This window comes from Dermacentor albipictus, chromosome 2, assembly GCF_038994185.2.
Source record: "Dermacentor albipictus isolate Rhodes 1998 colony chromosome 2, USDA_Dalb.pri_finalv2, whole genome shotgun sequence".
Classification (NCBI taxonomy): Eukaryota; Metazoa; Arthropoda; class Arachnida; order Ixodida; family Ixodidae; genus Dermacentor; species Dermacentor albipictus.
Window position 1 is genome coordinate 43,361,151 of NC_091822.1, and position 26,052 is coordinate 43,387,202.

At 45.2% G+C, this 26,052-nt stretch overlaps 1 protein-coding gene and 1 long non-coding RNA gene across 2 annotated transcripts in view; one reads left to right on the top strand and one right to left on the bottom strand.

Annotated features, from left to right (window-relative positions):
• The window catches only part of LOC135912790 (uncharacterized), a 60,701-nt gene extending 58,022 nt beyond the window's left edge, over window positions 1–2,679 (bottom strand). The window contains exon 1 of the long non-coding RNA XR_010567774.2: window positions 2,139–2,679. This is a non-coding gene — a long non-coding RNA (uncharacterized lncRNA). The remainder of the gene's footprint in view (window positions 1–2,138) is intronic.
• The window catches only part of LOC135912789 (monocarboxylate transporter 3-like), a 210,638-nt gene that overhangs the window by 133,690 nt on the left and 50,896 nt on the right, over window positions 1–26,052 (top strand). The window lies entirely within an intron of this gene.

The following is a 26,052-nucleotide window of genomic DNA, read 5'->3' on the forward strand; positions in this document are numbered from 1 at the left end:
TTGATTGTCCGCACATGTTCTTGACGAAATAAAGTTTTCTTCATCCATCCATCGCTTCCCTAGGCTGGATCTGTTGCAATACTTTCTACTAGTTGATGTCTTTCCTACATGGCGTTGAGCGTCCTGGCTTGCAGTGGCACTGTGAGGCAAATAAAACATGCGGAGTCGTCGAGCGAATGCTGCAACTTGCCGCTGGGTACATCGGCGCCGTGTCCTTGACACACAATAAATGTATTGCGAGCCTCGCTTGCAAAGTAGTGTGGGCGCAACGCTACTGTTGCGCCGCGAATCTTCTTAAAGAATAGTGAACTTGCTACCGCCTTAGACTGAGCGGCAAACTATTGTTCTTGCGTCTTTAAATGTGGTTTTTTTTCAAGCGTCAAGCATTTTGTGAGGAACATTTGTCGCTTTGACAAAATCTATCTATCTATCTATCTATCTATCTATCTGTCTGTCTGTCTGTCTGTCTGTCTGTCTGTCTGTCTGTCTGTCTGTGTGTCTGTGTCTGTCTGTCTGTCTGTCTGTCTGTCTGTCTGTCTGTCTGTCTGTCTGTCTGTCTGTCTGTCTGTCTGTCTGTCTGTCTGTCTGTCTGTCTGTCTGTCTGTCTGTCTGTCTGTCTGTCTGTCTGTCTGTCTGTCTGTCTGTCTGTCTGTCTGTCTGTCTGTCTGTCTGTCTGTCTGTCTGTCTGTCTGTCTGTCTGTCTGTCTGTCTGTCTGTCTGTCTGTCTGTCTGTCTGTCTGTCTGTCTGTCTGTCTGTCTGTCTGTCTGTCTGTCTGTCTGTCTGTCTGTCTGTCTGTCTGTCTGTCTGTCTGTCTGTCTGTCTGTCTGTCTGTCTGTCTGTCTGTCTGTCTGTCTGTCTGTCTGTCTGTCTGTCTGTCTGTCTGTCTGTCTGTCTGTCTGTCTGTCTGTCTGTCTGTCTGTCTGTCTGTCTGTCTGTCTGTCTGTCTGTCTGTCTGTCTGTCTGTCTGTCTGTCTGTCTGTCTGTCTGTCTGTCTGTCTGTCTGTCTGTCTGTCTGTCTGTCTGTCTGTCTGTCTGTCTGTCTGTCTGTCTGTCTGTCTGTCTGTCTGTCTGTCTGTCTGTCTGTCTGTCTGTCTGTCTGTCTGTCTGTCTGTCTGTCTGTCTAGCCACCTACGTCTTGGTGCTCTCATGGTTGTTTCATTCACTTGGTATGTAAGAAGATTGCCATAGTATGACAAGAGTGTATGACGAACATAAGTGATAGATCATGACAGGTATGTCATGACTTGTGTGTCATGTAGGTCATGAAACAGACGCCTACGTCTTGGTACTCTCATGGTCGTTTCGTTAGCTTGGTAGGCTCCCCGCAAACTGCCTCGCATAACATTGATTCCCACAGGGCGTGAAGTCTCCTGGCTTTTTCTAGCGAAGATGTTTACCGCTACACTCCAACGGCACAATCGTGGCGGACAGAAAAGTGCCAGTAAAACGATAATCATCAACAATGGCTCATACCTCCCTAAGCAAGCAAAAGATCCATCATAGAGAACAAAATGTCGAACTCTGCGATCATCAATGGCTTTTCAGTCGTCATCAATGACGACTGTTACAAAAAGAAATGTTCGCTATAGTTTACTGTTTGTCTCGTCGCCATATCATAGGTGGTAGTCCCCCCACAGCTTCGCTATCCAGCCATCTTGGCGTGATCGAATAGGTCCTTAATTTTTTTTTGCTGATCTTTCTCAGCTCTTAATTGTAGTGGCAGTCAACTAACTGTCGTTATCGCTCACCACAATTCCTTCAGCTTCTTGTGATTTCGCAGTGTGTGCAACATTCCACGTCTTAAATTGGCGTAACTGTGAAGTTGGGTTCAATCCGGAATGCGTCTACTTGAAGGCCGCCTACCACTTTAATTCACCTAAGAATTGACAGGCTCTACACTTAGAAATTACTTTAGGAACATTGCAGATGTGGTGTTTTGTAGCTGAACAAACGTTAGTAAATGTGAGAATTCATCTTTCCTAAGGTAACGTATGGCAATGGTCACTACAGTAAAGCCCCCAGGCCCATAATCATACTCGTCATTGCCCCCTAAAGAAGTACCCCCTACCTCAGCTCATAAGCGCTGCTTCGGCTTAACGCTGTCTCGCATCGATGAACTTGAGAAATAAGGGCCTACCTGAGGTCTTCTTTTATTTTCATGGCATTAATACGGACGGTCCAGGCGTATCAGAGCCACCGGTGCTGCTGCCGTCGCTGCCGTGCTAGTGGGATATTGACTACGCATGCACTTCTCGTATGTGGAGCGTTAGCGCTTTTCTAGAGACGCAGAGTGTGTTTCCCTGCAATAAAGACGAAACAACGTTAACGTACCATGGCATGTGCTAGCACCTGCCTGTGCTAGAAAAAAATGCGCACAGCTGTTTGCTGCACATCTGCGAGATCCCTGCAAAAGATTTGTGCAAGATGTATAGGCGAGTAATCCAATTGAGTCATACAAACGTCTGCTTCATTAGAGTCAGATGAATTGAGTAAAACGTGTGCCATTCGTGTGGCAACACGTGTGTGGTGAATAAGATGCACAGCCGCTGAAAGAATGTGCCTAGCTGCCGTTATGATCTTTTATATGTATCCCTTTTCTTCCTTGTCATTGAATGATCGCAATATTATTCAACGTGAACATCCAACCATCGATGTTTGGCTTGCATTATGAAGCTATTTCTTCGGAACTGCTACCCTTCATTATTACCGATATTTTTGTAGCACTAAAAGCGCCAGGTGCACGAGTTTGCCTGAGCGCGATTTCAGTTTAAAATATCAGCTGCACATGACACGCACGTGCGAGGTGTATCAAGTATTTCAGAGCACATGCGAAGCCGTACTTATGCAAAGTTCTTTCTACCAATAAAGTTTTGTTCGTCTTCTTCCGTATTGGAATGGCTGATAACAAACCTTGTCATAAAAGCGATCGCGAGGACACACTTGAAGACCTTTTGTGCGACTTGCCTTCGTATAGAGACAACCACTCGCACTGTGCTAGCTCGCATTGAACACAGACTATTGTAAGAACAAGCAATTTTGTAATACCGAACTCACCAGTCATCACAGCAGAGGGCTACTAACACATCGTTGCATTTATACCAGACAAGAAACCTGCATGAGAGACTCTAGCACTAACACTTAAGTGCTAAAGTCATCCTGCGTTTGTCCTTGTGGGGATGTGCTTTGTTTCTCAGCATATTTATATTTCCTTCTTATCTTTCTACCTCTCTCACCCCCGTCCTCCAGTGTAAGGTAGCGAACTGTATTTTTGTTCTGGTTAACCTTCTTGCTTTAATTTCATGCCTAAAAGTAGGATGACTGTTCAGGAGAAGGAAAATATTTGTTTTCGTCAGATCTTCAAGTCCCTTGAATTGCTGTGGTCTTTCGTATGTCAGACGGTGTCAAGCCAACGATGACTTTCGAAGCTGTGGTTTGTAGCCAAGCCACATTCATACTCGGTATAATATTCCTCATCGCTTTCAAACGTACACGGTGCTGGGCTCTAGACGTGTAAAAATGCCTCTGTGTGGTATGCGGAGGCACACTGCCTACTATTTTATAGCACACGCATTTTCTAGCACGTCTACAATAATAATAATAATAATAATATTTGGGGTTTTACGTGCCAAAACCACTTTCTGATTATGAGGCACGCCGTAGTGGAGGACACCGGAAATTTTGACCACCTGGGGTTCTTTAACGTGCACCTAAATCTAAGCAAACGGGTGTTTTCGCATTTCGTCCCCATCGAAATGCGGCCTCCGTGGCCGGGATTCGATCCAGCGACCTCGTGCTCAGCAGCCGAACACCATAGCCACTGAGCAACCACGGCGGTAGCACGTCTACAATCGTACTGACGGCAGAGTTGGTGCAGTGGCGGCACCACTGTGACAGAAACTACGCACTAGACCTTATAATATATTAGGTCGCGCCAAGAACACGGCGTAGACAACGCTGAATGCTAGAACAACAGAAAAGCACAAACGCGCACTTGCTGGGCTCGTCTTTTCGCGTCCAGTTGAAATATGAACTTCATTTACCCCCTCCACCTCATTGGCTCAGGCCTCGAGGAAAAATACTGCAGAATGAAAAAAAACTTCAACTAGATGATTGAGAATAAATTAGCTGTGTTAAGAACATGTCATCCACACTTTTGGTCTGAAAAATAATCAATATAAATTGGACTGCACGTATTGACAAAATAACGATGTATTTGGGGCAAGGCCGCAGTTAATCTCGCAGGTACAATATTGCCACATGTTGTATTGAGTGATGAGTAAAAGAAACGGCAGGCGCAGGCAAGAACAAAGAAGTGCTTGCGCTACCCTGAGTGAGACTCGGGTCCGACCAACATTTTTTTCGAGAGCCCGTTGCTCTTAAAAGCCGCACTTCTCAGGGCGAGCGCAATGGGTGAGACAGAGGGCAAGTGGCATACACATGTATGTCGTTTCCCCTCTATCTTCCATCCTGACCGCTGCCATTTCTTTTAATAAACGCCGCCAGCACCTTTCAAGATACGTGGACAAAGTGGTGGAGGTGCTGGGTATAGTAACAGTCAATATTCTCGTACATCGAGGTAGTCGCAGAATCATAGGACTGCCTCCGGAACACAACGCGATTGTTCAGACCACCTGCAGTACGGATACCGCCATTACGAGCTTCTACACACTCAAGAACCTATGTCTTCGGAGGCATTCCACAGCGATATCTTCGAAGACTGCACGGTCTACATTGAGCGCATGGCCATCTTCAGTGAATGAGACAACGCGACTAAACTGAGAAATTTATACTTCAGCCTGGAAGGCGGCGCTCGTACGTGGTTTCAGAACCAAGAAATCCCGGAAGAAGCCAGAAACCATGAATCCAGAAAACCAGGAAACCGGGCCAGGAAATACCTCGGTTAGCAGAATATAAATACATTGGTATATGGATAAACGAAGTCAATAGATATACGGAAACGCAGGAAAAAACAATAACAGTGAATGGGAAGAAAAATGTAGCCATAATGAAGCACAGAGCGCTATGGAGATACAATAGGTACGAGGTCCCCAGAGGTATGTGGAAAGGTGTAATGGTTTCAGGACTTACTTTTGGAAATGCGGTTGTTTGCTTTAAATCAGCGGTACAATCAGGAATCGACGGGAACCAAAGGTCAGTGGGTCGCCTCGCATTGGGTGCTCACGGGAAGACTACAAATGAAGCTGTGCAGGGTGATATGGGCTGGACTAGTTTTGAAGTGAGGGAAGCTCGCAGTAAAATTGAGTATCAAGAACGGCGGAGGAATATGGAAGAAAGTAATTGAGCTGGGAGAGAGTTCAGGTATCTGTACAGGAAAAACATTGATTCACAGTGGAGGAAAAGAACTAGGAAGCTTACCAGCAAGTATGCGGCCTGTAGGGTGGGCAACACAGCAACAAAGAAGGTCAAGCGAAAAGTCAGAGAGGCTGAAATAATCTCATAGGCGGCGGCAATGGAAAAGAAACCTGCCATGAGTAACTACTTTAGAGGAAAAAACGAAATCACGAAAGAAACCATTTAGGATAACTCAAAGGGAAGCTGATTACTTTTCGAAGCGAGATCGGGATGTCTTAGAACACCCACCTATAAAGCGAGATATAACAAGGAAGAAGCATGGACTTTCTGCGGTAAAGCTAGGGAAACTATGAAGCAGGTTTTATTAGAATGTGAAGACGTCTACCCAGCGCTCGATTTAGGCACCATTGGCCTCCTTGAACCCCATGGGTTCATCGGGAGTGGTGGTAAAGTAAACATGGCCGCAATAGGCATCAGTAAGAGGCGATTGGAGGATTGGTGGAAGAAAAGTAGGGAAGCGACAAAAGACGGAGACGTACAAAAGCACAGTTCGTAATAGGGGATCAGAAAATTTGGGTGTGGCTGTTCATAGTGTTTTTCGTTCTTTTTTTATTGTTTAACCTAGGCAGGACATTAGGCAGTATAATAGCAAGAGCTTCGTGGCGCAACCCACTGCCCCGTTCCAAAGGGGACGCTCATAACCTCCATCCATCCATCCAGAACCGTGAGGAGCAACTGACGTCGTGGCACGAATTCTACCAACAATTGCTGGACACTTATGTCAGTGCTGATCGCTGTGAAGAAGCGGAACGAGCGATCGAGGAGCTCGTCCGCTCAATAAAAGTGGAACCCCTTTTACCACGTACGTCGAAGCTATGGCGTGCGTCATAGACGAACAGATCCTGGAATGGAGGAGAATGTGCGTAACTTGACGCGCGGAGTGAAAGAGCGACTCCTTGCTTGTCTTATGCGGAGCCCTCGGAAAGCTGTCGCAGAGTTTTTATCCGAGGACGTAACTACGAAGAAGATGATTCAGTGTCCATGGAACTTTCTTAAGTGGCAAGTAAATGCTGCATCCACTACCGATACATTGGCAGCTATCGGAAGCTGCAGCATGCGAGAACTCATTCACTCGCCACTCCGGGAAGACTTTCAGAAGGCTGACGAGACACTCCGATCTGTCATCAGCACCATTGATAGTGTAACCAAAGACAAAGTACACCAAGCCCTCTAGGACACCCTATTTCATCGTAACACAAAGCTTGCGCCGACTGAATACCGTCGTGTGACCTGCTTCCTTTCCACCATTGTTTGTTGATGCCGCTCCTCTGGTCTCGACAATGTCCATAAAATGTGCTAAACACAGAGACCAAAGGAACGCATATGACGGGACGGGCGCTGATGTTGTGTCTGTTCCTTTCGTCTTTGTCTTTTGCGCGTTTTATGAATACTGTCGAGATCAACCAACTCCCCCAAAGCAACGTATTATTGCTCGGGTCTTGCTTCGGTCGGAGCAACTGGTGCATTGCATGGGCGGTCGACTCCCGTCCTCTCAAAAGTCGAACGTCTGGCGCGAACCGAATTGCTGGCCTGTGTTCTTCCACTGCGGTGAGGCAGATCATATGTGCCGCCAGTGCACATGCGCACGCCTCAGGTTGTGGGGCTTTTCTGCCTACTCGCCGCCATCACGGCTTGGCCAACGACCCTGGACCACCTGGCTCTGCAGCACGTTCCACCACATCCCGGGTGGCATTCGGCTTCACCGTCATCAAGGCATTTTTCACCACCGCACCAGCGATATACGAGTGCACAATTGCCAAGTCCCCACCGCGAAAACTGGCTGCAGTGCCTTTCGAGGGCCAGGTCGCTGACCGTCGATCGATGCGAACAAGAAGGGGTATAGATCCGATGTCAACTGCAACATAATGAGATTACCGGCTTTCGCTCCACATAGCGGTGGTGATCGACACTTACGCGACTAGCGTCTTAGAGGATACCGAAGTCGGCTATTCTATTTAAGCTGGAAGATGGCGACGCTTACAAAAAATTAATTTTAATTCTAATCGTAAATTCTAAAGAGTTTAAGTAAGTACTCACCCTAGCATGTCTCACAGATTTGAACGCCTGGTAGTCACGTCATCAATCTATTGGGCGCAGGCCCGACTAGAGTTCGCATTCGAGGATAGAAGTTCATAGCGAGCTGATTTGTCCTGCGAGAACGTTTCTGCAATGTTATTCTCAGTGTTAACTTTCTGCGGGAGTACGGTGTTTTTATTGACCTCCGTGGTCGTCCAAACACCATATCAACCGAGCAAGCAATCGACGAGCACGACGACAAACGACTTGATGAAGTGGTAACGTGTTGAAGCGCTTCATGTTTCCGCAGAAAGTGCCACGATTCCCTCAAGAGCCACATACCCAGTCGACGTGACTTGTGGTAGATTGCGCGACAGGTAAGTGGTCACAGAAAGTAATTTATCACACCTACTGACGCAACGGGTTTGTGAGGCTAGGAGTTTGATAGAGCTGCATTAAGGCCGATCTCACTTACTTGTTATTAAGTTTGTAGTAATGAGCATTGTATTGGCGTAGCCAGGGCGGTCGGGGGGTCGAACTCCCGCCCCTCAAATTTTCTTACGAAACACTTCCCCCACCTCCCATTTTCCACGGACTTTAAGTTTCAGGAGGTGGGCTCCGAAAGAGCGACATCGATGAAAGGGAAAGCTTGAATGTGAAAGCAGCAAAGTGAGGGCTTCTCGCGGTCCGAAGGGCGAGAAGGGGGTGGTCATGTCACCGTACTTAGAACTTATTTAGGTTTAGCCAGTTTCTCAGCAACCGCTGTCGTGTGTCCTACAATAGTAGGAGCGGTTCCTTGCCTTCTCACGTCACCTTTTCTCTATACCCCCAGCCCCCTTTGTATGCGATCGGCGAGGGAAGAGTGGCTGGATTCACTCGTTTCGCGACAGCATCGGTTCTACCCATTCTCTGCCCCCTCTCACCTCTCCTTTCTACCATTCTATCTAGCTTCCCTCTGAACTTGGTTACTGTAAAAAGGTAAGCGGTGCAATTTCTGCAGAGGTTTTGCGGGCGATCGCGGATAGTTACAGCTGTCAAGAGGCAACTTTGGCGATCGACGCCCAGGAAGCTCCAGAGGGCATTGTGCCCATTCGATGCTGCGCAAAGGTCCGAACGAGTTTCTCCCGTCTTGTTTTCTTTCTTCCACGCTCCTTCCATGTATACGCACGCTCTGAACCACCGCCGACGCGGAAAAACTTTCGGAAAAGAAGAAACAGCTTCGCGTTAAAAGAACACCGATTTGTGCACGGCAAAATGTATCAAGGACTGGGGCACTGGGCCAGGGAAGCTAAGAAACCACAAGAACAAGCAGGTGGGAGGTCAGGTTGGAGAATGGCCTCAATGTCCGCGCGCACAAACAGAAATATAGCAATGTTAGCGGCCGCCGCACCATTCAATAAACTGGTGAATGTTCGAGTGTGACAGTGACTAACGGAAAATAATGTTACGGGGGAGAGTGGAGTGATGGATACGAGGAGGGGGGGGGGGTCGACGCGAAATAAATCGTCCGGAACTAAGTTGGCGGATAATTATGGACATAGGGAATGCCTCGTCACTGCCTGATCACTCCACAGCAAGCAGCCGCGGCCAGTCGCCTAGATGAGGCTCACCTACCGTCTCGTAACATGTGCTGCTTGCTGCGGCGAGACCATCCTGACTAAACCTCCCGGCAGTTTTCAGAAGAGACGGGTGTCAGGAGACACGACGCTTTATAATCTCTGGTACCTACTGGCCCTTATTTTACTCTGCACAATGAATACCGTAATTTACACAATGGATTTTAAACAGAAAGCAGCCCTGCTTCGGACTGTCTTCCTCATTAGTTCAGGAGTGTGACAAGATAACGATATGCGTCGCGTGTTGACTACAATACCATGATCTCAAGTCACTTCCAAACATCCCTTCAAACAAGTTGGACAGCAGATCACCAAAGGTTAGCGAAAATTGCATCACATGTTACTTGCCAAGTTCTAGCCCAAAGCTTCGTTCCTTTATTATTAAATCTAGAATAATGTAGCATGCCCCAAATGCTGAAATCGCGATTGAGTTATAGGAAACTTGCAAAATAATGCCAGCCCTCTACTGTACATAGCCCTGGCCATACTACGCACTAGAAGGTCTGGCTGGAAAACAACAGGGATCTCCGCTGTTACCTGCGCTGCAACAAGTCTGGCCTGCGAACAAGAACACACGCGCCAGTGCGCTGTCCTGTTTTGTATTGCGCCGTTTTTAGCGCTGTTCGTTATTCCAAGTCATGTACCAGCTCATTCATCGGCATATATTATATAAATGCATCAGTTCGTAAACAAAATTTTACTTTTTCGTAATATGATCACTTTTACAGATAGAACAAGGATGGTAGCAAAATTTGATGCGAAGTGGCGGCAAAACATGCATCCTCGTTTTTAAAGCATTCATGTACGGGGAGTGCTAGGAGTTTGTGCATGGTGTACACCCTCCATATATATATATATATATATATATATATATATATATATATATATATATATATATATATATATATATATATATATATATATATATATATCCCCTATGTTATCCTTGGTGTCAGTGTTTGTTGGCTTCTTAGTATATATACTAAGAAGCCATATATATATATATATGTATATATATATATATATATATATATATATATATATATATATAGTCATATAATGAGAAGCCAACAAACACTGACACCAAGTACAACATAGGGGAAATTGCATGTGCATAATAAATGAAATAACGTAATGAATTATTAATGGAAATTCCCAGGGTTCTACTAGTACACATAAATACCCAAGAAAGTGGATGGGGAAACGCCGCCGCGGTAGCTCAACTGGTAGAGCATCGCACGCGACATGCGAAGGTTGTGGGTTCGGTTCCGACCTGCGGCAAGTTTTTTTTTCATCCACTTTAATTTCCATTAATTAATCATTACTTTATTTCATTTATTAAGCACATGCAATTTCCCCTATGTTGTACTTGGTGTCAGTGTTTGTTGGCTTCTCATTATATGACTAATAAATATCGGGTCCCTCGGTTAACCCCCTTTCTTCTCGTCTATATACATATATATATATATATACTAAGAAGCCAACAAACGCTGACACCAAGGATAACATAGGGGAAATTACTTGTGCCTGATAAATGAAATAATAAACGATAAATTAATGGAAATGAAAGTGCATGAAAAAGAACGTGTCGAAGGTGGGGAACGATCCCACAACCGTGACCGGTTGCCTTCACCCATCCTTCTAGTGACGCCTGTGGCAGAAAGAATGTGGAACCTCCTTTCTAGCGCAGCTACGCCCCAAGGTTTAGTAATATCGCCGATGCTGTTTAATCTGGCTCTAATCGGATTACCAGCAAAGCTACAGGAAATCGATGACCTCAGTCATACAATCTACACTGACATCACCCTCTGTGTGAGCGATGGCAACGATGGAGAGGTTGAAGACACCTTACAACGTGTAATAAAAGCAGTTGAACAATACCTAGCAAGAACCAGACTGGCGTGTTCAGCAGAAAAATATGAGCTCCTCATTTATACACCATAGCGATGTGGCCGAAAACCGCACAACTACGGGGAATGAAACAATACGGAAATGCACTTAACTACGGCGGATGGTACACCTATATTCAAGGTTGATGAGATCACAGTATTGAGCCTCCTCTTATAAAGTAACGGCTACAATGGAGGGTCCATACGCAAGTTAGATAATATAACATCTCAACACATGCGGCTACTTATACGAATAGCCAACAAGCATAGTGGAATGAAAGAAGGCATTCTGCTTTGATTAGTCCAAGCATTTGTAATAAGCAGAATAGTATGCGTGGCATCGTAGCTACGATGGTACTCGTAAGAAAGATACAAATTAGGCTGCTTAACTAGAAAAATCTACAAGCATGCAATTGGACTCTCCATCTCCACCAGAAACGATGAACTACTGCGGCTAGGTCTACACAATACATTGGATGAGGTAATCCAGGCACAACGCATAGCGCAATACGAACGCCTGTCCAAAACTAAAACAGGTAGGCAAATATTGGATTGCCTAGGTATAGGGTATCATATCCAACATGGTGTCAAGTAGATATACCCAGACACATCAGAGATATGATAACCGTCCCTTGAATACCCAATAATACGCATCCCGCCAACATCGGGGTAAACGTGAAAGCAGAGTACACAATTTACAGAAGAAATTTGGGAACAGCAAGGACACCACATTTGATGACGCAGCTAGATGCAGACACAAGCGCACCTGCACAGCATTGGTGATAAATTAAGAGGGAAAATGCACGACGAGCGCTACAGTCAACACGCTACGCGTAAAAACCACAGAGGAGACTTCTATCGCGTCAGCTGTAGCACGCAAACAGAAGCGGACATAATCATCAGTGATTCCCAGACGGCGGTACGAAACTTCGCCAATGGTTGAATTTCCCCGGAGGCAGTACGACTCCTAAAATTAGGTAATAACCACGACAAAAGTGTCCATCTCATCTGGACATCCGCTCACACACTACCAAACGGCAGCAATGACGTAGCGTACCACATGGCTCGACAGCTTACGGACCGAGCGTCGGTTAGCAACGCCTTACCGACTGCCGACGAATGGCGGTGGGAACGTCGAATGAGCAGATTTCACGAAATTGCATGGGGAAGTAGCAGCTCCGTGTGAAGCAACTGCGTCGATTTGGAGATGCTCAAATACCTCCTCGTACCGCTTTCAGTGTGGAGCGAGTGGACTTGTGCTCTACTTGTCGGTGAACAACGAACTCACTGCTCTTCCTTGCAGCCAACACGTCCATCGCCAAGATAGCTCGTTCGGCACTGCTTGACTTTTGTGTTACAACGAACTTGAGAGAGCAGCTCTGAGCCTCGCATTCGCTTTATCTACTTGCTTTTTGCCGCCTTCTGCTCTCTCTCCTTCATCTTTTTCTCCCCACACCCCTTTTCCCGCGCAGTGCTGTTGACGTGTCCTCCTCTGAGAGACTGTTACGGCGCTGCATTTATCTCTTCCCTTCCCTTTAAAAGTCGCCACACAAACACACACACACACAAACACACACACACACACACACGAACACACACACACACGCACACACGCACGCACGCACACACACACACACACACACACACACACACACGCACACACAAATTACACAACACCATAAATTGCAGAGGCACACGCTCCCACCGCTGCATCCAAAATTAAGCAAAGCTCAGTCTGTCGAATAGCAGCAGTTACAAACCGAGTCAAGCTATCATGGACCTAATACACCCTGATTTATACACGACTGGCAAGTGCAGACATTGCGACTCCAGAGCCACCCTAGAGCATATCATGTGGGAATGTACGGGTATAATACACAATAAAGGTGATGCAGCCTCAAACAGCAAAAATCCTCCGCGCACGCTGGAAGTCTGCGTTGCTCAGCTTGGACCTGCAGCACCAAGTCTTGGCCGTCCAGCGAGCCGAGGAAGCCGCGAAGGGCCAATAATCCTTTGTAAAAACCTAGGCGGGGTCCAGGCCACCCCACCAAATTGCAGGGCATTCAATAAAGTTATTTGAATGAATGAATGAAAAGGAATGTTTCTGCGTCAGTTACGAGAAGCTGAACAACATAACTGCAACTCAAAATGGTGACTCCTTAGACCGACTGCGGTATGTCCAGTAACTTAGCGGCTGTTGTGTTGCGCTGCAGCACCGTAAAAGAAATTGTGAAGCACATGGAAGAACGTTCTCGTTTCCAACTGAATTATTGTTATGTGCTTTGCAATTCCGTTGACAAACTTAAGTTCGATTGATAAAGGAACGTTTACCCATCGCGGTGGCTTAGTGACTATGGTGTAGCGCTGCTAATCACGAGGTCGCGGGATCTAAATCCCGGCCGCGGTGGCCGCATTCTGATGGGGGTGAAATGCAAGAATGCCTATGTCTCGTGCATTGGTGGCGCTTTAAATGTCCTCTGGGGGTCAAAATTAATCCACTACTGCGTGTATGAAAATTACAATGACAATGTTGTTTATATTCATCAGTACACCAGTACATGACGCGAGGGGCATGAAGAAAAAGCTGCCACATGGACAGCTTGAAGAAGCAGCAGGCCCCCGCATTGGCGTTTGCGCGGCGTTAGCAAACACAAAGACAGTACATCATTGTTTACAAATGCCATTTACACACAACTGAGCATCGCGAACGAAGCGAAGCAAATGAAGAAAAGAATGTGCTCGAGCAACAGGGCATAGTAAAAAAACATCTCCAACCAATAAGGGCAAAAAAGCAATGATAGGCATAACGGTATCACAACTGTTCGAAACATGAGGGCGAAAAAGATATAATCACAACACAAGCCATAACAATAACATTTCTCCAACAAACTACAAACTAATGAAAAGAAAAACCAAGAATACAATGTATACAATGGGTCTCCTTAGTTTCAATAACGTAATATTTGCAAAAGCCAGGGAAACCTGGAAACCATTCCTGGAAGACCAACGACAACTCGTCGCCAGGGCCAAGAGGGCAGTCGAAGCCAGAGGGTTCCCGGACTAAGGAGCCTTCGCACCTTAGGGTGATACCCGGCCTCGCTCGGGACACTGTTTCATATAATAAACGTTTCTCTCTCTCTCTCTCTCTCTCTCTCTCTCTCTCTCGCTACCAGGGAAACAATCTAGCACAGGCATAAATAACTATACAGAGCTTTAAAAGAGATATTTTCCAGTCCATTGGTTTCATTGTGTTGTCTATTTAGTAGCCTTGGCAGGTTGTTACGAAGTGTTTGTTGTGCGCATGTCGTTCTAACGGTTTCTACTTTCCAAAACTCTGTTTCTTGTCGTATATTTATTTACTTACATACCTACAGCGCCCAATGTTGGGCATTAGAGTAGGGGATTGTAACGTTGATTTTTAGATCCGCTAGTGTTCTTAGAAAGCATACTCCCTTTTTTATTTCTTGTTTGTGTGCTCTACAGAGCCGATAATTGTACATACTGGCGATTGGTATTATAGTGCATTTTATAAAAAATTCACGTGCATGAACATATTTTGGAACGTTTTCTACAACCTGTAACAATGTTCTTGCACAACATAAAGCTTTTCCAAATTTCCCTGTGTGGTAGTAGCCCGAAATAAGTGACAGTAGTTTAGACTAGAAAGAAACAGTGTGTTGAAAATCATCATCATTATTTTTGTTGGCCGTATATGACGGTTACGGTAAACAAGCCCGATTACTTGACATAACTTTGTTACCAAGAAATTTACATGCATGTACCATGATAAGTTTTCTTGGAACATAACGCCTAAAGTTTTAAAGCACGGAACAATATCGATAGGTGTTAAATTTAGCAATATAGTCTTCTTAACTATTACTTTTTTGTTTTGGCACACAAAACCCCAGGATTCATTCATTCATGTTCAGTATTTTGATGCAATCAGTATTTTTTGCGTACGCCAGTAATTGTTGGTCTGACGTTTTCTTATTTCTGTTCATTTCTCTATCATCATACCCAGGCCATACCATCATGCTATTAGCCAAACCAGGCGCCCAAGTGTTCTTTACGCTTGGGCCTCTAAGGATGTGGTGTTGGTGACGTCGTGGTCGTTCCATTGTCCTCATTCCACCATTGTGATCTGACTATCACCATGCCGTTGTTGTCACGCCTTCTACGCCAACCCAGTGGACCCATATTGTTAGTAGCTTGAGCCACTAGGTATAAGCTCGTGAATAGGACGCTGTCGTAGCTGCCGCATCATTGTCATTCCTGCTTTCTCATAGGACCCACATCTTGCCGTCGTTGTCACTCCATAGTCGTCATACAGTCGTCATGCATTCGTTGTCCCACTACCGTCATGATGGCGCCATGCTCCTTCCTTCGACGTAATGCAGTCGCCCTCACGCCATCGTCGTCATACAGGCTTCGTGATAGTCTCCACCTCACTCTTTTCATAACTCAACATATTCTATGACATTATCATGCCATTGTCAACGGATGCTACTGATTGCAGCGGGAAATAGATTGGTTGATTGATTGATGGATTGATTGATTTCTTGATAGCGTGGTGCTCATGCCGTTGCGGTAGTATTATTGTCGTCACTCGACCCTCGTCACACCGCAGTCGCCCCACAATCTTCGTCATACCACTGTCGTCATACAGGCTTCTTGACCCAGTCATTGTAACGCCATTGTCGGCATCCCGCTGTCCTCAACCGACTGTCATACCACCGTCATCATTACGTCGCCATCATAGTCTCCATGTACGCTTTCTCATACTGCCGCCGGGATGCCCTTGCGCTCGTTCCATTGTCGTCATTATAACTTCGTCATGTGACTCTCGTTATGGCGGCGTCGTCAGTCCATTGTCGTCATACATTCGTCAGGCATTCGTCACTACACCGCCATCGTGATGACGTCGTGGTCTTTTCTCGTCGTCACTCAACCTTCGTCAACAAATCCTCATTATGCCATCCGTAGTCACGCATCGTCATCATACAGATTCCCTGTCACAGTAATGGTTATGACATTGTCATCATAAACTCCTGTTCATATCATTGTTCTCGTACCGATGGCATGCCATCGTCGTCCTTAAGTCATCGTCATACCTTCGAGGTCGCGCCATTGTCGTCAATCAAGTTTTGTCGGCGGAGCCTCTCCATACCGTCTTCGTCACGCTTTTGTCTTGATGCAGGCTCCGTGATTCAGTCGTCGTCACACCAAAGGCATCATGCACTCGTCGTTATCGCAGTGTCCACTTACCGTTAACATGTCATCGTCGTCATTGTGTCGTCATCATAGAGCCGTCGCCGGACATTCGTTGCCATACCCTCACCGTCACGACGTCGTAGTCGTTCCATCATTGTCATTCTACCTTCATCAGCCAACTCTTCTCATGCCGTCGTCACGCAATCGCCTTCACCGAGTGGTCGTTATACCATTGTTGTCATGCCGTTGTCGTCATACCTTTTTCGTGAACCCGCTGACGACATTGCTTCGTTATTAAATCCTGATTATGCCACCATTGTGATGCATTCGCCGTCATTGTGTCATCCTCGGTCAGTCGCTGCCATGCATCCGTTGTCATAGCATCCTCGTCATGCCCTAGTGGTCGTGCCTTTGTCGTCACTCCTGCTTAGTCATGCGACTCTCTTCATGCCATCATCGTCATACCAGTGTCCTCATAAGGGTTCGTGATGAAATCTTCGTCGAGCCCTCGTCGTTATACCGTCACCGAGACGCCATCTCAGTCGTACCATTGTCGCTGTTCTAACTTTATCATCCGACTCTCATCGTTCCTTCGGCATTATGCCGTCGTCGTCACGCTTTCGTTTTAATGTCATCACTTCAGTAACATGATCCTATTGCCGTCATGCCATGGTTCTCATACAGTCTTACTCGATCGATCGATGTAATTATATCGTAATATTTCTGTCGTCATTAAATCGTGATTATTCGCGGCAGTCATGCCATTGTCATCATTTCGTCATCGTCAGACTGTCGCTATCACACATGCGTTATCATACTGCCGTCATCACGCCGGCGTGGTCGTGCCATCGTCGTCACTCTAGCTTTCGTGGTGTCATCGTCATCACGCCATTGTCATCATACAGGATTCGTGATACAGTCGTTATCACGCCATTGTCTTCAAACACTCGTTTTCATCCCATTGCTCTCAAGCTTTTCTCATGCCATCGTCGCATTGCGTCGTCTTTACACAGCCGTTGTCATGCATTCGTTACATGCCGTCGTTGCGATGTCGCAGTCGTGCCATCCTGCCATTCCAGCTTCGTCTTCAGCTTTCCTTATGCCGCCATCGTCCCGCCATTGTCGTCATAGACTCATCCCCATCGCATTGTCCTCATGCCATTGTAATGCTGTATCGTTACACCATCGCCATCATTGGAATTGTCATCTCATTATCATCAGGCTGTCGTCGTTATACCAAATTTGTCGTTCCCATCAACGTCATTCCTTCATTATTCAATCCCTGTCACGCCCTCGGCATCGTACAAAAGTCTTCATGGCACAGTGTTCATGGGCGACCTTGTCAAGCGAGTGCCATGACAAGTTGAGATGATAGTGCGTCATATTTATAACCGATGCAATGGGAACCTCACAATGATCACTATAGATGTTAAATAAACGTGACTCCAGAAATACGGTGTGTTGCCACATTTCTTGAAAGCTAATCGCATTAGCATCGATAGCTATCATCAGGTGAGTTCAACCAAAATTTTCCAGTACTGCTGCTGCTGTCTTGCACGCCGCGTGTGGAGCTGGTTCAGAGCATGCATACACATGGCAGGACCTCAGCAGAGACGAAAGGGGACGCTAGAAACTAGCTTGGAGCTCCCCGTCGGCGATCGTCACAACGCTCTGTGCAGCTCCCTGGCGTCGGCATAACATCTCGACAGTGGTTATTATCCGTTACCCCCCACCCCAAATGCATTGTAGAAACTGTCGCGTTTACCTCTCTGCTAACGTGCACCACCCAGAGGCGAAATAGAATGGTATAAACGAGGTTGGGAAAGGAGGCTGAGAATGGGCAGGACTGACGAGCCACGAAAAGAGTGAATGATAGTCTTGCCACTCTTATATCGCAGTTCCCCATACATGCGGAGAGTGCGGGAAAGGGAAAAGGTGACATGAGAGGACCGAGGAAACCCTACACACGACAGCGGTTGCGGAGAAACTGAATAAATTTACGTTCAAGGCGCGGCGCGGTACGTTTCTGCTGTTTATGGAAAAAAAAGGTCACACTTTTGCCCGAAAGGCGCAGCATTAATTACGATAGCAAATTAGTGGAGCGCTATGCGAAGTAAGGGTAGTAGTCTTATCGGCCATATAAACTTGTAAACATAGGCATGCTATCTAGATTAACAGGCAGGCTATAACGCGCGCACAAGCTAGAATGGACACATCTCACTCATGACCGCACAAAAGCGCTGTCAAAACGCTAGAGCGAGGACGCGCGGCAGCAGCAGTGAGCAAATTGACCTTCCTGCTTGTCTCATTAACAGGAATTAGGCTGCGAAAACACAGCGCACGGTGGACTCTGCCCCCGTCGCAGATGGCTTTCAAGATACAGGGGCCTCGAGCAGAACGCAACCCCCCCGCTCGCTATTTCCCCCCGAAGCCTTGCGCGCGACGAAAGACGGCGCGCTTCCTCCTGGCTTTTCTACCTTGCCTGCGCGAGATTGAGCCGCAATCGTGGGCTCACCCTCACAAGTGTTCGCTCTGCACATACACCATACGCGGCGCGGCCACGACTCTATCGCCCGTGGACTTTGTACGGAACCTCACGGCGACGCAGTGCTGCCGGAAGAAATGCGCCTTGTGTATCCATACAATTTCTATCACAATAAACACCGTCCAAATTTGTCAAGCGGGCAACTGACGCACGGAGTGCAGACGCAAAGGCGCATTAAAACATCGTAGCGTCTAGACGATACTACGGAAGCGCTCGCACGTCAAATAACTTATGGGCCCGCCGTGATAGTCTAGGTGATATGGCATTGCTCCTGGTTGCCGGTTTGATTCCGACAGGGGCAGCTACATTTCGACGGAGCGAAATAAAAAACGCTCGTTTGCTTAGATATAGGTGCTCGATAAAAAAACCACAGGGGGTCGCTAATCCGTAGTCGGCCACTATGGCGTGCCATATAATCTCATTGTGGCTTTGGCACAATTCAATTAAATATTAAGACTTCGCCGGCGATGTGATCTGCCGCGTGATGCCTGTTTCACATGATGCGATTTTCGTCGCACCGGAAGTGCGATTTCCTTCGTTTGCGACGAAAATCGCAGTCGCAGTGCCGACCCCCCCATTTTCGGCTGCGACCAACCGGTTGGTCGCACAGTCGTACCGTCGCACCGATCGCTGCGATTTTCCGTCGAAATTGCGCGGAGAGCTGTCAACGGAACTATTTCGCCGGTTTGTATGGGTTTGTTTTGGAAAATGGCGCCTCACATGACAAGTGCAATGCGCGGAGACGTGGATCGTCGAATTCGGTACGTACGCGAAGGGAGAATAAAAAACTTGTACTGCAGATTGCATTATCCGACTGCTATGCGTTTGTTGACACGCCACACAGCAAATGAAGTGCATTTTCACGTTTGCTTCGTACGCCTTTGCGAGTTGTGAGTGCTAGAAGGTGTTCGATCCCCAGCAGACGACGAGGTCGTCACAATTTTCTGTTGTTGAGTAGCATACAAAAATCGCGCTTACGGAGCAGCTTGAATTATCTCAACCTCGGCAAGGGCAAATGGCAAGACAGCAAAGTACCCGAAGTTTCACCGTTGCGCTGAACGCGGTACAGTTCAGTTGCATTTTCTTGTCGGTTTTCAAGCATGAATTTCCCGATGCATCTTGAAAGCTTATCTTGGCTCTTAGTAAATTTGACACAGCAAAAGTGTAGGCTATCGTAATGAGTTTGCTACAATAGCATTAAATCCGTGGCTTGAATAAAATATTACATGCACGTTAAATTGCACCTCTTCTCTGGATAATTTTTTTTTCTTGCACAGAAACCAATAAACATTGACTATGTTGCGGACTTTGTATCCTTACTGCATCTGTATGAACACTTGCTCTGCAAGGTAATTAACTGTACAGCTAGTAGATTAAATAATTGCTTGCTATAGTGGCACAGTGACAACGTACCCTCCTGCACAATTATGTAGAACTCGTGCAACAATGCGAAAAGCAGGCAAACGGCCTGTTCTTGTGGGGATAAAACAGTATAAAAGGACAAGCTGAAGAAAATTAAATCAAAACTGTGCGGTGAAGTCAGCCAGTACAAGCAGTTCTTGCACGTTCACAGCTGATCAAATGGGCAGAAACATTCATGCCTCACATGTTTCTAGCAAGTTTCTAATAAGCTTGCGATCACATATTTCAGTGTGTAAACCCACATAACGATATCCGCTGCGATTACTATCCTTATAAGTAATGAATTACCATGCTACTTGCAAGAACATATATCACCCGAGCATTTTAGAACAAATTTCTGCATTTCAACTATACACAATATGTGGTTTATTCAATAAAAGACCACAAACTGGGCTTTCTTGCAATGACAAACTTATTCCAAACTTTACTTACATACAGGCAAGAACAAAAATTATAGACAGAAATATTGTTCTTCAATTTGTTCGCCTGCCACTGTGGCTAGAGCATTGTGCTGCTAACACAAGGCGAGGGGTTGATTTGCCAGCCATGGAAGTCGCATTTCGATGGGAGTCATAGGTGAGAAAAAAAGCTCTTGCACTTAGATTTAGTTCATCACCTTTTATTGAACCCTTACACTTCAAAATACTATTGCATAGGGGGGCATGCTTATGCAAAATCTAACACCAATAGAAAGCAAAGGGCAGAATTGTAAAAGAACCATCTTTCATGATAATTCGAGTGTGTAAATATTCATTGCATCAATATGTATTGTTCAACAGCACTGCACAAATAAGCATGATCAGGTATAGCAAGTACTCTGTCAGGACGCTGGTTCTACAAATGTATAAATGTAAAGCATGAATGCTCATACTACGTCGCACACATAGCACAAAGAAAACCTTTTCCAAGAGTTGTCCCTTCTGGCAGATATGAGTGGGCCATAAGCAGCAGAAACTTTATTGCAGGACATTATGTAATACTGCTTATGAAAGAATGAAGAGAGTGAAGAGGCATTTAACAGCAGTACTGCCTCATGCTGCGCTAATAGGAGGAACGATGAGCAAAAACATTTCCGGTAGAGCACTTAAACAGTAACTTTCTGAAAGACTGAAAATTCCAGGCGAGAGTTGGAGGCACATTTGGCCCACACACACCAACAACACGGGCATACTACATGAAACACTACAGCCTATGGTGTATTACAGTCTATGGGAAAGCTATCTTATACAGAAATCAAGAATGATGCAACAAGCCCTCGACAACACTGCAGACTTTCTTGGCCTGTCTGGCCTCTCGCTTTCTGATAAGTCAGCTCATATCAACGTCGGAAAAAAAGAAAGACTACAATCAAGAACTACCCCAGATTGCACATTGTGATCCACATAGCTGGACAAATATGCCCGTAAGTCAACATCCACTAATCCTCAGCTAGTGTAAGCCCATGACGGCAGAGCCAGCACGTGGGTGAAACAATTATGCAATGCCTGGACACAACTTCCACACCTGGTGAAAAGAATAATCTCGAAATAGTGGGGGTGGACAAGTGGATACTATGGAAAATCGCAGATGCTGTGCTTGTGTCCAAGGTATGGTACGGTATGAATTACCAGCAGCACATAAAGACAACTCATCGAATACAGGCATCGGGTAGTAATAACAGGTCTTTACAACTTTACCATGCTTGTAGACCATGTTACCATGCTTGTGTGTGTGTTCGCACACACACACACACACACACACACACACACAAATGTTGCAAGAGTGCATAGCATGAAGCAGTATCAACAGGATGACACTAGATATGGATGAGGGCTAACTTTCAACTGAGGTTCATTTGTAAAATGTGGCGAATTATATAAATTACCAGAAAAAAAAGGACGATAAGCAAAACGAGAACAAGGTGAAAGCAGGAGCCAACGTCTCGACAAGTGGACTTGTCTTCGTCAAGGTCCACTTGTGGAAACGTTGGCTCCTACTTTCACCTTCTTCTCATGTTGCTTATCGTCTTGAATTTCCATCTCCCGCCTTCCCCGAATTTTCCCAAGAAAAAGAAAGACATCTTTGAAGGATAGATAAAAATTGGTGCTTGATGCAGCCAAACATAAATAAAATGCTACAGAAAGAAAATACAGAAAAATCCTAAGTGCAGAAAAAAAATAATTACAATTGGCAATCCTGCATGCCAGCACCTTTCAAGAAACACTGTTGTTATTCCAGTAGACAGACTGACAGCTTGCTTATGTAAGCACATTCTTCCAGTTCCATGCTATTGGGAAAAAAATGAGTTTCCTGGAAGGTAGCCACATGCACATTTGGTGATCACAATGTTTTTTTCCCTGGACTTGTATATCTTATATGTATTTTCTCCCTTTCCCGCTTTTATGTTTGGTTTCATCAAGCACTAGTCTTTATCAGGTTTTATTGCTGTACTACTTTCTGGTAACCTTTATAGATCACTGCATTTTCACAATAAACCGTTTAATTAGAAGCTAGTGTACCCTGTTCTTACTGCTTCACTCTATACATTCTTGCTACATTGGCCAAATAAAAGATTTTATAAGGTACACAGAAGCATCATAATGGCTATTAAAGTGACTTGTTGAAGACTAAAAAAAATGAATAGCCTGGCTGCAAATGGCACCAGAGAACACATAGGACGAACAAGAAAACCGAGATGATCTAACAACCAAAACATTAATGTACACACTGAGTAAATGCTCGCTGACAATAGACTAAACATACACAAAAAGGAGAAGCACAAATTCATGTGCGTTTCCTGACAGGAAATGCATCCATTTCTAATGGAGGCCGAGCTGACAAGATTAACCCAGCATTTTTAGATCTACAGCTTCCGTAATTTCTCTAGGCAGCCGATCTGCACAGAATGCTAGCTTCTTCCTCTACAATGCACGCTCAGATGTGGAGAGTGCATTGTAGAGGAAGAAGCTAGCATTCTGTGGAGATCGGCTGCCTAGAGAAATTATGGATGCTGTAGATGCAAATACCCTGGGAGAATCTTGTGTCAGCATGGCCGCTGTTACACTTTCAGAGATGGATGCGTTTCCTGTTGGGATCTGTATTGACACACGTCAGATCTTGCTTCTGCTTTTTGTGTAAATTCGATTTATTGCTTGTCAAACAGCATTTACTCGGCATGTTCATTAAACTTTCATTTGTTAATATACCTCATGATTGTCTCGGTCTCTAGCAGAAAGGTGTTCATTCTTTTTACAGTGAAGCTGTATATGCCTATGTGAAACACTCATGGTCCGATCCCAAAAACCCTAGTGTAGGGGTATGAGCCATTGTTTAAGGGGGTGTGAGCCATTGCATTCGTCTTGCATGATGGACGGAGACATTTCTTGTTGGGTAGACATAGAAATGCTTATGCATTTCAAACATACATTTATCTGCGTATTATTGGAGGGAAGGGACACAGAGGGGGATGGGGTTAAGACAAGATCATGATGTCATTATTATCTCACAGCAAAGGTATGCTGGGCCATTGGCTGGACCGATAGTGACGTCGTTTCTCTCTAGCAGCAGAGCACGCGTGCAGCAGTCTCTCTCAGACTTCCCAATAGGTTCGAAAATGTGTCCCTGTATTTAATTAAATGAAATGTGCAGCCCCGGTGTGTCACTTCGTAACTACAGTGCATAACTGAGTCATAAACATCATGATTAACGCATTACAACACAAAGTGCGCAACATAATTCAGAAAGACTTTGATGGACCCGCTGGATTAACACAATGAACCACTCATTGCACTTTCCATGATAGTGATCTTGCAAAGTGCAATGTGTGGCATTCCAAATAGACAATGTGATATACCCAAGCCAAACATGTGCATAACCTCATTAAGAAACACAGACATAACCAATAATATAGAAAGACTTGAATAAACCATTGGAATTAACCCAGTGATAAACACTGGGGCTGCACATTTCAGCTTCGCTGGTTTACCGTCTGTACAGGCTGCATGGGCAGTAACTTTTTTCTGTTATCGTTTGTTAAGTATTGTATAATGTTGTGCCAGTAAAATACGTTGGGCTAGTTGGTGTAATGTATTGGTACTGCTTTTTTTGCTGGTTTTTTTCTTAATGTTGTGCCCTTCTTCCTTATGTAACAACTTTTTTATTCCCCCTTGCATAATACTCCAACCTTGCAGCCTAAATAAATAAGTACATAAGCACGTCATTCATTCATCTGCATACACCTCGCACCATTCCTTGCTCAACAAACGTCACTGTGTTGATGTCTCGCAGCGTGCATCTACATTAACTGCCGTTTGCATTTCGGTATGGTTTGTGAACAGTGTAATGCATAAAGATTACATGACATTAAGGTTGTGACCTATGCGGTGCATAAGCAAACCTTGCAAAAGATGACATGTTGGATTGTTGAAAATAAGACAAATTGTATATATCGCAGTTACTTTAACAGCATTTATTTGACCACTTGAAAAAAACTTCACTTCGCATAGATTCCAACACGTGCACTGAATCTGCAGTTTTCTTTTTTGCTTATTAATGCAGTCGTTACTGCATGGCCACATGGTAGATTTGAAAACAAAGTGAAATAAATTAGTTTGTTGCAATATAACAATATGTGTAGATCACTGCGATTGTAACACGAGAACTTAATACAAACATGCACACTATAGGATGCAGACAAATGCTCAGGACAATCTCCAGAATGTTTGCATCCTGATACTTATGAAAGTAAACGGTTTCATTACATGGCTGTCAATGAGAGGGAGAGAGAAAACTTTATTGTGTTCGTGGAACAAAAACGCATTGATAAGCTTAGACATATAGTCATTGCTTAACACTTTCGAAATGAATAATTATAGCTTGCTATCGACATTGGAGCAGCCTTTCAACAGCAAGAAAAGGAATCAGTTTTTCCAGCTCTGAACATTGAATTGCAGGAATTGCAAGCAGGCATAAAATTCTGCCAATATAATCTGTTTAGGAATACGAAATTGGAATAAACATTGAAACTTGCATTTGTACTTTCTCTGGCTGAGCAATCTAGTTTGAAATGACTCCCATAAGCATGTTGTAACAATGTTGACCTAATACAGGTTAAATACATGACTAGCTTAAGAAATCTGGACGATTGCTATAAATTACAGTGAAGAAACTATAATATCTAATAAGATTACTAATATAATAATAATATTTATTTCCACAAAACAGGCTAACCGTGAGAGGCGTGCGAGGCTGAGCAGAAAGCTGAAAAATTCTACGGCAAGTACGCCTGCCGTGGGCCTACGATCCTGCATTATGAATAGCGCGTATTGATATGGTCTTCTTGTTAGAAGTTCCGAGTATACTACCAGCGCGAGACACGGGACAACAAAGTGAACGAGAAGCGTGTCCTTTAGAATGCTATATTACAACGTACAGGTTTCTACAAAAGCGACGGTAACTGCTCGAAACATTTGATGCGTCGGCTTTTGCGCCTTTAGAAATATTTAGAGGGCTCCCATATATATATTCGCAGCGCAAGCACGGCGATGGACGAACCAGGCTAGCGCTAAGGTTGAATTTCACAACACAATTTTCATTCCGCGTAGTAATCACACTGATCGTTTGAGGCTTCGTTCAGGGGCACACGCGGGCGTTCGGGTTGGTGCTTCTTGTTGCGTTTGGCGTGAGAATATGGCTAGGAGCAGGCACCACATATGCGCAATGACAGGCAATATACACGCATCATTTCTCGAGAAGCTGACGCCGAGCACGGGTAGCGCGAGGATCTTGCTGGGCTGACACAACTTCGTGGCAGCCGAATTCCGAATACTGCATATACGGTGAGGGTAGCTATATGAACTTGTCGATAGGTCATCTTGTAGATTGTTGTAGCGCAGGAAGAACGAAACGGTCATAGAAGGTAGATAAGACAAGACACAGCGCTGAACCATAGAATAAAGAATCGCTGAACCACCTGCGAACAGCTGTTTACGTACGCGATGT